Source organism: Elephas maximus, chromosome 23 (genome assembly GCF_024166365.1).
Source record: "Elephas maximus indicus isolate mEleMax1 chromosome 23, mEleMax1 primary haplotype, whole genome shotgun sequence".
NCBI classification, from domain to species: Eukaryota; Metazoa; Chordata; class Mammalia; order Proboscidea; family Elephantidae; genus Elephas; species Elephas maximus.
The window spans coordinates 51,607,929-51,621,822 of NC_064841.1; the positions used below are offsets into that span (position 1 = coordinate 51,607,929).

The 13,894-nt window shown below is 45.0% G+C and overlaps 1 protein-coding gene across 1 annotated transcript in view; it reads right to left on the reverse strand.

Moving 5' to 3' along the window:
* Window positions 1-10,359, reverse strand: part of LATS2 (large tumor suppressor kinase 2) — a 145,446-nt gene extending 135,087 nt beyond the window's left edge. The window contains exon 1 of the mRNA XM_049867139.1: window positions 10,271-10,359. The gene's annotated coding sequence lies outside the window, so the exon portion shown is untranslated. The remainder of the gene's footprint in view (window positions 1-10,270) is intronic.
* Between the last annotated feature and the right edge of the window lie 3,535 nt (window positions 10,360-13,894).

Genomic DNA, 13,894 nt, shown 5'->3' on the forward strand with positions numbered 1-13,894 from the left:
CCTTGGAAACCCTATGGGGTAGTTCTACTCTGTCCTATAGGGGCCCTATGAGTCGGGATCGACTAGATGGCAAGGGTTTTGTTTTGACTTTGTTTTTTCTTTTCTGAGTCTTAGGAAGAATGGCATTCCTGACAGAGGGAACAGCATATGCAAAGGAAGAGAGGTATGTGAAGGCCTGTAGTATTCACCCACCACGTTTAGATCTATGTGGCTGAGGCTTTTCCTGGAGAGTCGTGGAGGGGTGAGGCTGTGGAGGTGGAGAGGGGCTAACTTCTGCAGGGCCTTTGAGGCCATGTTAAGAATCTGGACTCAATGCAGAAGATGGGGAGCCACTGGCCATGTCTGACCTAAGAGTGGTATGGCCAGAAATGCCCTACAGAAAGTGAAGACTGGAAGCCAACAGGAAGATGAGTTGGAAGGGACAACTGTAGCACTCCAGGCAGAAAAAATGGCAGCCTGGGTGAGGAGCAGCCACCTGGGGGGGGGGGGGGACTCAGGAGTGAGTCACACCACGGCCAGAGATCTGGGTTGAAGGATACACATGGGCAAGTCATCAGCATATGCGACATTAACAAAACCTGCCTGCTCACCTGTGAAATGTGATGGTTACCGCCCCCCCACCCAACCCAGGCCCTGACCCTCAATCCTCATTTCACCATCAAGTAATAACAGCCAACTAAAGATAAGGAGCAAGCTGCTTTTTACTCAGCTAAAAAGGAGTAAGGGCCCCAAGAGATGGTCCAGGTTGAGGAGCTAAGAAAGTTCCATGTTAGAGCCAGACCATGGGGATGCCCTCTCTGCCTGCCATACCATCGGAGGGAAGGCACATCGGGGACAGCTGAAGGAGGCCCCAGGTGATTCTGTGGCCTCAAAGCTATCTCTGTAATTTGCTCTAAAAAGAGCAAGCCGCTGAAAGCTGGGAAGCTCAGTAAAGCTTTCTTTGGGGAGGGGTGTAATCTTTTTTATTTAACATTCATTTTCTACAATACACAAACCATACAATCGATAAATGTTCACAAAGACAGCCAGAACCTGCTGCTGTCAAGTTGATTCCAACTCACAGCACAAAGAGAGCACCCCCTGTAACCCACATCCAGATCAAGGAACACGCCACTACTACAATTCCACAGGTCTCCAGTCCTCCCGGCCACCCAGACTGACTGGTGTTATGACTTCTAACACCAAGAATTATTTTGACCAGTTTTTGAACTTTATATGCATGGAATTACACAGTCTGTACTCCTTGTGTCTAGCTTATTTTGTTCAATGTTATGTTTGGTTATTCATCCATGTGGTTTGTTCTTTTTCTTTCTGTATAGTATTCTACGGTAGGAATACACTGTAACTTATTTATCCATTCTGCCATTGATGGGCATGTGGGTTGTTTCCAGTTTGAGCAGCAGCCCTGGCCCACTCATACATGCACTCTGACACCAAAGCACACAACCCACAACCCACACACATACACACACAACCCTCAGGAAAGGGGGCCAGGAACATCTGGATTCAAGTGGAGGGTGAGGACTGGACCTCTGAGGCACAAGACAGAAAGAAATGGCCTGAGCACGGGTCACTAATGAGGTGTGTGATTGCATGTGCTTTCCGGAACATGTGCACAGCCACATGTGCATGATCACATATGCTCGTGTGGCTGTACTGCGGGGCGGCACCTCACTCTGCTCAGGTCTTCTAAGATGGCCAGGTTTCCCAAGTTGGCTGTCCATGCTCTCATAAGTTAGCATACGTGTGAGGTGAGGTAAGGCATGCCCTCTGAGGTACAGGGTCCTTGAGCAATGCACAGCCCAAACACCCATACAGGGTGGCTTGTTTCCAGGGCCTGGGCATGCAGAAAAGAATGACTAGCCTCTGACTTCAAAGAGGATGAGGAGGCAAAAAAATATATATATATATATTTTTATATATATGGATTATTTAAATACAGTATAATATGTTTGGCAATAAAAGCGTACCCAAGGAATTTGGAGGTTATACCCCCAAAAAAACCCAAATCCAGCTTAGGTGGGGTGGGAGGCAAGGGCAATTAGGAAAAGATCTTGAGGAACAAATTAGAGATATCCATGGGAAAAAAGAGAAAATGGCCAGGTACAGGCACTCAGGTGGGAGAAAGGACAGACAGCACAACTGAGAATGTCCCATTGGTCAGTGTGGCTGGCATGGGAGCAGTTAGTGAAGAATTTAGTGGGGACAAGGCTGTGGATCAGTTACCATTTAATGAGCACGTGCTTTACACCTGCCCCATTCTAAACCTTTTACACCATCCTCTTTAATCCTCACAACAGCTCTCTGGGGTAGACAGGGTCATGAGCTCCGTTTTACAGTTGAAGCACTGAGGCACAGAGCTTACTGATCTGTTCAGTCACCAGCAGGTACTAAGTGGCTATGCAGCTGAAAACAGAGGGAGGAGCCCAATCATGAGAGGCCTGCACATCCATGACAAGGAGCTGGGATGTGTCCTGACAGCAATGGGGATGGGGGACTGAGGGTGGGCTCTGCAGTCATCCACTCACAATATCCAGTGCACACTAACGCTGAACACAATGGTGAATGAGACAAATTGTACAATCCACGTGGGACACAGGCAAGTCACTAAAAAGAATGATGACATGGGGCTTCAGAGAAACCAGGAGGAGAGGCAGAGTCCAGGCAGCCTGAGCAGCACAGGGAGGAGAGCACATGGCAAAACAGGACCCAAGTGCAAAGGATTCAGTAGTGCTCAATTCAGAGTTCAAGCCAGCTGTTCAGTAACCTAGCCTTTCATTTTCAGGGAAACATGTAGCACTGAAGGGCTTCACGCAGTTGAGTGATGTGATCCAGTTTGTGTTTCAGAGAGGTCCTGCTGGCTATGGTGTAGGAGGAGAGCTGGGGCTGGGGACACAGAGCCACAAGACCAGGAGTCCAACCAGACGGCCAGTGCCGTAATGCTCACAAGAGATGATGGTAATCTCAAACAGGTTAGTAGCTAGAGGACAGAATCTAAGAGATAGAATCCGTACAGTTTGGTATTTTATTACAAAGGTGCGTTTGAAAGACAATGCCCAAGTTTCTGGTTTGGAAAGCTGGGTGAATGGTGTTGCCATTCTCTGAGCCAGGAAACCTGGACCCTCTGGACACTGGGGACTGTCCTAAGGATGGTCCCAGTGGTGGGTGGAGGGAGGGCAGTCATTGGGGGTGAAGACATGACTGAAGAAAAACACAGGGCAGGGAAGGCTTATTTATAAGATGGAGAAATACCAAATAACATCTCAGGAGCTAGAGATGGAAGCTTATGTTCCGTTTCTAACCCCAACACTTAGCTCTGTGATCTGCGCATGCCACTGAACCTCTAGAAAACCAGTTGTCGTGGAATCAACTCTGACTCGTGATGACCCTATCTGTGTCAGAGAAGAAATGTGCTCCACAGGGTTTTTAATGGCTGATTTTTCAGAAGTAGATCATCAGGTCTTTCTTCCGATGTGCCTCTGGGTAGACTTGAACCTCCAACCTTTCAGTTAGCAGCCGAGCCCATTTAACCAGTTTGCAGCACCCAGGGACTCCACTAAACTCTAGGAGCTTCCATTTCAACCTCCATAACCTTCCTCGATCTGATGCTGGGTGTGAAGGCACTCTCAATCTGCAATGCATGATATACAGGTTAATCACTATTATTATAAGTATGAATAAATTAAGGGACTCAGAACAAATTAGGCAGGTTTTAATCAGGTCAGGCGATAAGCCCAGGGTGAAATCCAGGTGGGCTTAGTGGAAAAGGTACCCAAGGAAATGTAGACACAAGGTATCTCATGCTTTAAAAGCTCACTCCCAGTGGCTCCACTTTAAGTCAGTGTTTGATAACGATGCTTAAAAAACTAAAGTGTCTTTCTTTTTTAAAGAAAGAAAAGCTCAGAGAAGAAAAGCTTGCTGAAGTCCTTAGACTCACTGAATGCTGTCTGCAGCCAGGCTCCAGCTTGCTGAAGTCTTCCCAGCAACACCTGAGAAGCTGACCGTGGCCAATCAGTCAGACCTGGGGTGGAACCTGGCTCTGTCACTTACTGTTTAATTTAAACGCATCCAATTCTTCCCTTACACCTCCAAAACTTAGCAAGACCATTCTCTCTGCTAGGAACACTCTCCCCTACATCCCAGCCTGGCTCACTCCTACTCCTGGAAATCTCAGCTTACAAATCCCTTCCTTAGAAAGGGCTTTCTTAGAGATCACAGTACAGGCTCCCAGACAGACCTGGGGAAAAATGGAGAACAAAATGTAAACTCACAAAAAAAGACCATACTTACTGGTCTGACAGAGACTGGAGAAACCCAGAGAGGATGGCCCCCAGACACCCTTTTAACTCAGTACTGAAGTCACTCCTGAGGCTCACCCTTCAGCCGAAGATTAGACAGACCCATAAAACAAACAATAACACACATAGTTCAACCACGTATATGGGACTAAATGGGCACGCCTGTTCAAAACCAAAGATAAGAAGACAGGAAGGTACAGGAAAACTGGAAGAATGGAAATGAGGAACCCGAGGTCAAGAAGGGGAGAGTGTTGACACATCGTGAGGTTGGCAACCAATATCACAAAACGATTTGTGTATTAATTGTTCAATGAAAAACTAATTTTCTCCATAAACTTTCACCTAAAGCACAATAAAAAAACAAAGGGGGGGGATTTCTTGCCCACCCAATCTAAGGGACCCTAGAGTTCACTCTTACAGTCCTTCTCAGCACTCAGCTCAATGGATAACGACTTGTGTTCTCCTCTTGAATTATGTGAACGATAAAGCACCGTGAGGGCAGCAGTACTGTTTGGCTCACTCCTATCTACCTCCTAGCACACTGGCATATAGACCCAAGAAGTAACTGCTGAACTCATACATAAGGTCACTTACCACTCTTGAGTTTCCTCAATTCTAAACTGGGTGCATTAGCACATGGCTGTGCACACAGAAAGCACTGGATAAGCACAAGTGCCCTTTCTCTGAAGTTTAAGATGTGAAATGTGTCCTAGTGAAGCACACACTAGTATAAAATGTCACTTAACTGTTCACATTTAGCTAACTAGTGTTTGAACAATGGTTCCCTTTCCAAACGCAGCTACGCAAATGCAAAAACTGGACTTGGGGACTGGGGACTGATAGGAGGACAAAGCCCCCACACCAGAGTAACTCCTGAGCTATGGGAGTGAGTGGTGCAGCCACACATCCCCACCCCCTACAAATAAGTAATGGGTTTTCTCAGCTTGAGGCCTTGTATTTTAAAATTCGGTTTGAAGACAGTTGATTCCAAGGCTAAATTATAAACTTCTGAAAGAATTTATCAGGGGAATACTCATCAGTCAAATTGAAATTGTAACTAGAAATGAGCTACTTTGACACATTACTGTATCATTTTAATAAGACCTAATAAAAAAAAATTTTTTTTTTTTCAATAAGTGGGAAGGGAGCAGGGGTGGCGCAGTAGTTCAGCTGCTAACCAAAAGGTTGGTGGTTCAAACCCACTGGCCACTGCAAGGGATAAAGATGTGACAGTCTGCTTCTGTAAAGATTACAGCCTTGGAAACCCTATGAGGGCAGTTCTACTCTGTCCTATAGGGTTGCTATGAGTCGCAATCAACTGAACGGCCACAGGTTTTTATGCGGGAAATTTTCTTTCACCAATAATTTTATAAATATGACCCTATGTCCTTAAGAATATAAACTCAAAATAATGGAGGTATCAAGAAAAGTAACGTAATTTTTTATATTCTGGCATCACCAATCAATTTAAATACACTTTAAAAGAAACAAAACACTGGAATTTTAAAACTGCAACAAAATTCACAAACCAAAATAATCTCATTTTCAAATATTAACAGTATAGGCGACTGAAATAAAAATGTAAGAGTAATACTTTAAGCATCTTTTCAATTTGGTCCTACCAAACCCAGCTCCAATTCTCAGGCCAATTATAGAAAATGCTATCAGATGTTCAAGAATTTTTATCCTGATTTCTCCAAATGCCCTCACAAACCCCCACTGCTAAACATTCATCAAGTCACCAACCAAACTGGTGTCTCACAGGATCTGCACAACAATACACACATGCATTTTTAAAATCGGTATTTCTTGGACCTAACATTCCAGTTATTACTGAAATCATACCTCTATTGTAACAGATGAGCAAAGCTGAAACTAAGTCAAGCAGATGGGCCAGGACTTCAACCAGATGCTGAAGGTCAGACTCGCAGAGCACTGGGGCTGATGTACCACTCCAGGATTGTTTTGTCAGCAAACCAAACAATGGGGGCTACCCTGTCATAAGGGTTTCTGAGGAAACCAATGACTACAGGCCTCTGGGCATCCAGGAAAACTCACTTTATAAAAAAGTCCCACTCGCCAATAAACGGTGTCATCATAAAAATTCAGTGTGTTTGGAAGTACCATACGTATGCCTAATGCTGTGATGGTCATGCGGTTTCAGGTAGGCAGGCCAGACTCTCACCTCTAAATAAACTTACAATCCAAAGGAAAAACAAGACAGCACATCCTATTAGACAGCTTTGTACATGTTATTCATGCAATATATTTGTACACAAATATGAATAATGGCATAACAAAAAGAAGCCACAGAAGTCTGCACTCAAGATATCCAAATGGAGCGACCAGGTTACTGATAAATTTGTCAGTTCTTTCTGGCATTTCTAGTTAAAAAAGCAAAACAGCAAACAACTGAACAGGATGAGTCTCCTTATATTCAATTCCATACTCCAACAGGGATTCTCAATCTTTGAGAAAGCGCTGCCTCCTCTGCACCCAGCCCCCTCCCAAGTTTCAGCTATCGCATACTAAGGAGTATGACTCCCAGGCCATTTCAGAATCACTGCCCTAAGGAAAGGTAATACTGCTGCTGCCCAAAGATCCCAGTGTATGTGTCTATCGCTATGGAGGAACAATGCTTCAGGCAGGTGTTCAAATTATGTGGAGAAAGCCTCCTCAAGAAAGGAAAGTTTCACCAATATTGGAAAGGCTACGATTTGATGGACGAAGTATGAAGCTATTCTTGGAGTCTAGAACTTCCTGTGAAAAGGCTTACACATAGAAAAGAAAGATGAGCAGCAATGTTGAGGAGGTGCAGGTGTTACTGGATACATTTACTGAAAAAATAGACTTGAGGCTAGTGAGGTACTATGCAGTAAATTAGTAAAAGAATGTGTTGGTCCTTAGCATTCCTATTCAAGATAACTGCCTGGAGGCAGTGAGGCCCAATACTCCAGAGGCCCCCTCCATTCAAATTCCAACTTACATTGTTAAGATCCTTACCATCCTGATTTTGGGGCTATGAGACTTGCATTATGCCTCAATATCTTCACAATCAGCATTAATAAATACAAACCACAGCTACAAAATAGGAGATTTTTCACTTTTCCTCCAGAAAAATTCCTGTCAAATACTGACATATGAACAAAAAGAGTATCGTCTTTTAATATTCTTTTTAATAAACTAAAAAAAAAAACACTGGTCATAATTCAGCTGACTTGTTCTAGATAGTAACCAACACAAAGTCTTCATATGGTAAACGGTAAACATTAAGGAATGCTAAATTTCCATCCTAATTTTAGCATCATAACCAATATCTTTATTTTCAACATTATCTTGTTTTACTGATACTTCCAAAATGACACTGTATATCAAATACCCTTAAAAATACCGGAAAAACAACTAACACTAAATGAAATCTTCACAAAAGACACCATTCACATGGTACTCCATGTAAATGGACCCCATTACACAAAGCACCATTTACTTAGCATTCAATGGGAACGGTGCCCCCTGGAGTTGTACAATTTGCCTGCCCAGCTCTATCCAGACAATTTACTAATCAACGTTGTTGTTGTTAGTTGTCATGGAGTCAACAGATTTTTTAAAAAGAAAAAAAAAAAGATGAAGGAGACCAAATTCTTCTATTATCAAGTGCAATCTTTTCAGACCATGGATGAGAATATTTTGCTCCTTTTTTTTTTAAGATTTACAGTCAAGACAAAGTAAACTTATCCTCTGTATTTTTACAAACCCACTATTTAAAAAGTCAATAAGGTATCTATTAGTCAGAAGTTTCACATTATTATTACTGTGAAATAAAATATAAAAGCAGCTTTTCAAAAACTGAGTTGGTCTGGTTTTTCTAATACAACACAGAACATTCCACCACCACTCCCAAAAGCTTCCCAAAACCCTATTCCACTTTCTGTGTGTTTACAGTGAATTTATCAGCTTCCTCTTGCCCTCTATGGGACCCAAGGCTGGCTATTCACAACTCAGCATTTAAAATAACAAGGCATCCTATTGTAAAAGCATTCCCCTCCCACCAAAGGAAAGGCCCTCCCACCAACCCCTTGATTTGCTAAGAAATATGTACAATTTCAATTCCCACTTAAGTTAAAACCATTTCAAACTAGTTGAAGAGGCTAAAGGAATCCCTTTCAGTTTTAAAATCTATGACTCTAATAATTCACCTTAATAATTTTGCATGATATCCTCCACTCAAACATCATTTCAAAATTGCTGGACATTTTCAGATTTATTAAACGTTCAGCAGTTTAATTTCAAAGGCATGCTGGCACAGTCATTAAACAGTGCTCCATAGGCCTGGATAATGAAACAAAATTTTATGAGACTGAACATTGTATCTTGTTAATTATTGTTAATTTAAAACAGACTTTAACAGTCTCTGCATTCTTATTTTGGAAGATTTATCTGGTACTAACTCATTACAGCAGTCCCTGAAGAAAAAACTTAAAAGATACAATGAAGCTTAGTCTCTTGATTAAGAATGGTGATCCATCATGCTGACGCTTATGCAGAGATTAAACTGAAAACACAGAGCAAGATCTATTTAGCACAAACATCCCAATAAGCCAGACACAAGCTACTTTCTCCATTACTAAGGAAAGACCCCTCATCTACTAAATTAAAATTTTAACCAGAACACCTGTACTCAGATCACACACACTTTGTGACTCTCCATTCAGATTTCAGTGTATTCAAGTTTCTTAGTAAAATGTGCTCAGAAACTTTCCTAAAAAGTGTGCCTATTTGCTGAATACTTTGTGAAGAGAGCTGTCCTGCTATTAATTTTAATTTCCACCTGCCAAATGTATTCTCCCTAGCTTAATAAAATAATTAACGCTAAATAATTTCAAAAAGCCTAGACAATAAGTATGTTAAGAACACTCATTTATCCTACAAAAATGTGAAAAATTTTCTTTTTTTGGTGAGTATAACAAAATATACAAGTATAGTGTACGTTCACGGTTATGTTTGCAAAAGAATACTTCCCACTCGAGGGCCTCAAGACCCGTCCCCGGCCTTACGTTCTCCTCGCCATGTTTTCGGGAAGCTGTCGCTCACCAAACCGGGTCACAAGGTGCCGGAAGGTGTGTTCTTCTGTCTGCCTCCGCCCGCCCCATGCGCACAGGCGACCGAGTCAACAGACCGAGGTTTGCTCCAGCGAGGCACTCCTGCCCAGCCCCGCTGTCCGGATCTCATCCCCCACGGAGATGCTCTTCCTTAAGTTTTCAAAGTCAGGAACGACAGAAAGTGACTGACAAAAATATGAATCACAGCCGAGCCCGCATCTCCAGAGCGTGGCCGGGAAGCTAGCTGACTGCATGTGATTTGCATTAGAGAAGTCGAGTCCCAGAAAAGTCGACTCAGCCGGGACGCAGGAAAGGCGTGTTATGCAACTGCCACCACTTTCACCGCCCCAAAGTGTTCCCGAAACTCGGACCGGGTCCTACGAACTCTAGGCGCTGGCTGAGAAAATCCAGAGCGCGCCCGCGCCGGCGCCCGCCCCTCACCCTACCCGTCCGGGGCCGCGGCCTGGGGGCGCGCGGGGATCGGCGCGCTGTCACGACTGCTCCCGGGACCGGCCGGCCCAGCGGCGGGCCGGCGCACAACAAAGCGCCGCGCACCGGGCCGCCGCCGCAGCCGCCGTACAAGCTCCGGCCCGGCCCGCCAACTTGCCCAAACTTCCGCTGCTCGCGGCCCGGAGCCCCCACGCGCGCCGCCAGCCGGGGCGGCTCCCCGACGCCTTCGCCCAGGCCGGGCTACGCGGGCCAGGGCGGAGGGTGACCTCGGTCCGGGGAGAGTCCCTTCGCTCTCACTCCCGCCCCTCGGTCAGGCCGTCCCCGGAACCCCAGCCGCGGCGGAGGGTGCGGAGGAGCCCGCGGCCAACTTTCCACGGGCGGCCCTTAGCCCGCCGGCCGCCGCCCGCCCCCGGCGTCTCTCACCTCCGGGCGCGGTCTAGGCTCGCGGGGCGGCCCCCACTCTCGGCTCTGTGGCCTCGCGGGCCGAGCGGCGGGGCACCCGAGGCCGGGGCCGCTGCGGGCCCCGCGGCGAAGGGGGCTCCACGGGCGGCGCGGGCGGCGGCGGCTCCATCGTCGGGCGCTAGCGCCGGGCTCCAGAGCGCACCCCAAGTGGGACATTCGCTACATTGTTGGCATTCCACGGGAGTCACGTGAGCCGCCGCCCGCGTCACTCCCGGCCGCATACCAGCCGGGCGGGGCCTGGCCCGGCGCGCTCCGACCGACGGACAGATGGACGGACGCCCGTCCGGGCCGCCCTCGCCCTTCCTGCCCCCGCCCGTCCGCCCTCCTGCCGGGCCCTCCATTGCCGAGGTTCGCAGTCACCCAGTGCCGTGAGTGCCGCGGCTTTCCAGGCTCCCAACGCCCTGCTCGGCGAAGCAAGTGAGTTAACAGGCCTGAATGAGCGGCGGAGGGAGCAAGAAGGCGCCAGCCTCTCAGATCAGAGCAGGAAGGGACAGAGAGCTGATAGGACCATGGAACCGAGGACTAGAGGAGGACGGCTGCCGGGTGCCTTCATACAGGCAGACCCCATCACTCCCCGAGCTTTTGCATTCTGTTTGTGAGACGTGTTTACGGCATGCAGAGCAGCACAGTGACATTCACCAACAAGTGAGAGGGTGGATGCGCACTGGGACCGTTATGGCCGTGGGTTTGGGACAGGACACAACGCAGGGTTGCGTCGAGGCGCTGTGGAAGTAAGGCTGGAAGTCAGATTCGGAATCCATTTCTGATGCGCCTTCACCTCCTAGCACACCTCCCACCACCTGCAGTGGTGAAAGTGATGGTGAGGGCTAATATACTTTTAAAAGGCAACCCAGTTTTCTCTGTAATAAACTCTTATGAGGTTTTTAAATTTTAATCTCCAGAGAAACAGTAATGAAGGTTATTATCTCTGAACTATTTTAACATCCTCACGAGCCTTCAGGTACTTGTTCTCCATTCTCCCAGCTTTTACTCTTTTTAATCCTACCGGGCTTTATGGCCTTAGCTCTTTAGGGAATCTCCTCAGAGCCGCCTCCTGGTTTCTCTGTTTGAGCTCTGATGTGTTAAGTCATCATCATGCAGCTTAGAATTCAATTTCATTTTTTAACCTCATACTGTACTTTACCCGCGGATCCTGCCCAGCATTGGAAACAAATGTTTCCAATGTAAGCTCTGGTGGCGCGGTTATTAAGAGCTCAGGCCGCTAACCAAAAAGGTCGCCTGTTCTAGTCCACCAACAGCTCGAATCCACCAGCCGCTCCTTGAAAACCCTGTGGGGCAGTTCTTCCTGTCTTATATGGTCGCTATGAGTCAGAATTATCCCATGGCAACGGCTTAGGGGTTTTGGTGGGTTGGTTGGTGGGTTGGTGTTCACCAAGAATATTATCTCTGTCTTTTCACTCATACCCTGATCATACTCCACCCCAATCCCAACCCACAGACTGGCTGCCTGGTTCCCACTGTTTAAAGGGCCTGCCCCTGCTCTGTTTTCAGAGGGGTAAACATAATTTAATAAAAAATTAAAAAAAAAAAACCTTTCATCAAATGAAATAATGTAAAGTAAAAGGAATTTAACTGACTCTTAAATCTGCATGTAAAATATCCTGTAAAAAAATTTGCAATTACGGTGACCATTATAGCATTGTTTGCAATAGTGAAAAATAGGCAACAATGCAAATTTCCAACAATAGAAAAACCAAAACCAACCCACTGCCATCGAGTGATTGATTACAACTCATAGCAACCCTATAGGATGGAGAACTGCCTCATAGAGTTTCCAAGGAGCGCCTGGCGGATTCGAACTGTTGACCTCTTGGTTAGCAGCAGTAGCACTTAACCACTAAGCCACCAGGGTTTCCATCCAACAGTAGGGGAGCCAGAAAATAAAGGGTGGGTATTCAAATGATGGAACATATACAGTAGCTAAGTGAATGGACTAGCCCTCTGTTTGTCAAAGAATAAATGATCGTGGATAGAATACAAAACCAGTTATGGAGTGAAACAAAAGTAGCAAAACTTTATATACACTATTGTACCACATTTATAAATAAAAAATCCCACAGAATCTACAGTCTACATACACTTTATGTAAATATAGACATGAACTGCAGGAGTACACACCGAATTTATGACAGCTGTTTTCTCTTCAGAGGGAGGGAGGGAAATGGAAGTGGGGAGAGAAAAATAGGGACTTCAATTTTATCTGCAATTCTTCATAGCTTTTTTTTTTTTTTAAATATGAAGCTAACCAGGAAAAAACCTTAAAATTTGTTGATTCTGGGTGGTGGGCTCACTAATATGTGCTATATTAAAAATAAATAAATAAATACTTTGTGCTTTTTTTTAACATTTAAATTTTTTTTTTTTTTTCAAAAATACAGATGGCTAGAAACTAGAGACAAATTGGAAACAAGTCAATTTCCAAGATAGAAAACTGGTTGCGGAAGCTATTCTACACCTATATGGGAAAATGTTGTGATTCATCATTTTGTGGATGTGTGATTATTGAAGTGGAGACATTCATTCCTTGGTTTTTTCTGAGTCCTGCTGTGAGCCTGCACTGGTGAACAAAACCTCATGATTTGTCCCCTGGTGGAACTTACAGTGTAGTAGATGTGCTCAAGGAAAAAGCATGTGACAAAATCGAGTGCAGTATCTAATCTTGTATAACGATTATATATATGTATGTGTGTGTATACGTATATATACATTTAAGTCCAGAAAAGTATACAGACGAATGTTAGATATAGTAGCTCCGGATGTAGTGATTCTGGGTGATTGTCTTATAATTCCTGATTACAACAGGATATTTAACAAAAAAAAAATTTTTAATTAAATAATCAGCTAAATAAGTACATCCATAAATATATCCAGCTGAGAAATAGGAAAAGGAGAGAGAGACCCTCATGGTTTAATGACCACAAGGCCAACTGAGCACAGAGCCTACACAAATTTCAAAGCCAAAGTCTATATAATATCTTAGGCATTGGTCTAAACTTACGTGTTATCTCATTTAATTCTCAAGACAACCATGTTATTAGCCTCATGTTATAGAAGAGGAAACTGGTGGCATAGTGGTTATGAGTTATGGCTGCTAAAAAGGTCAGCAGTTCAGATCTACGAGGCACTCCTTGGAAACTCTGTAGGATCGCTGTGAGTCGGAATTGACTTGGTGGTAATGGGTTTAGTTTTGGTTACAGAAGAGGACCCTGAAACACAGAGCCCAAGTCACTTGCCCAAGATCAAAGAGATGGGATTCAAACCTTGGTCATCAAACTCCAGAGCTCGGAAACACTAGTAGAAGGAAGGCTCTTTTCAAGGTGATCTCAAAAAGATATGATTACAGTGTGCTTATAAATAAGGAAACTGAAACCAAATTAACCCCCTCCTATGAGCCCTGGTGGCACAGTAGTTAAAAGGTCAGCTGCTTCCGTGGTCTCGGGGAACATCTAGCTCAACTGGTATAACATAGTTTATAAAGAAAATGTTCTGTGTTCTACTTGGGTGAGTAGTGTCTGGGGTCTTAAAAGCCTGAGTGGCCATCTAGGATACTCCACTGGTCTCACC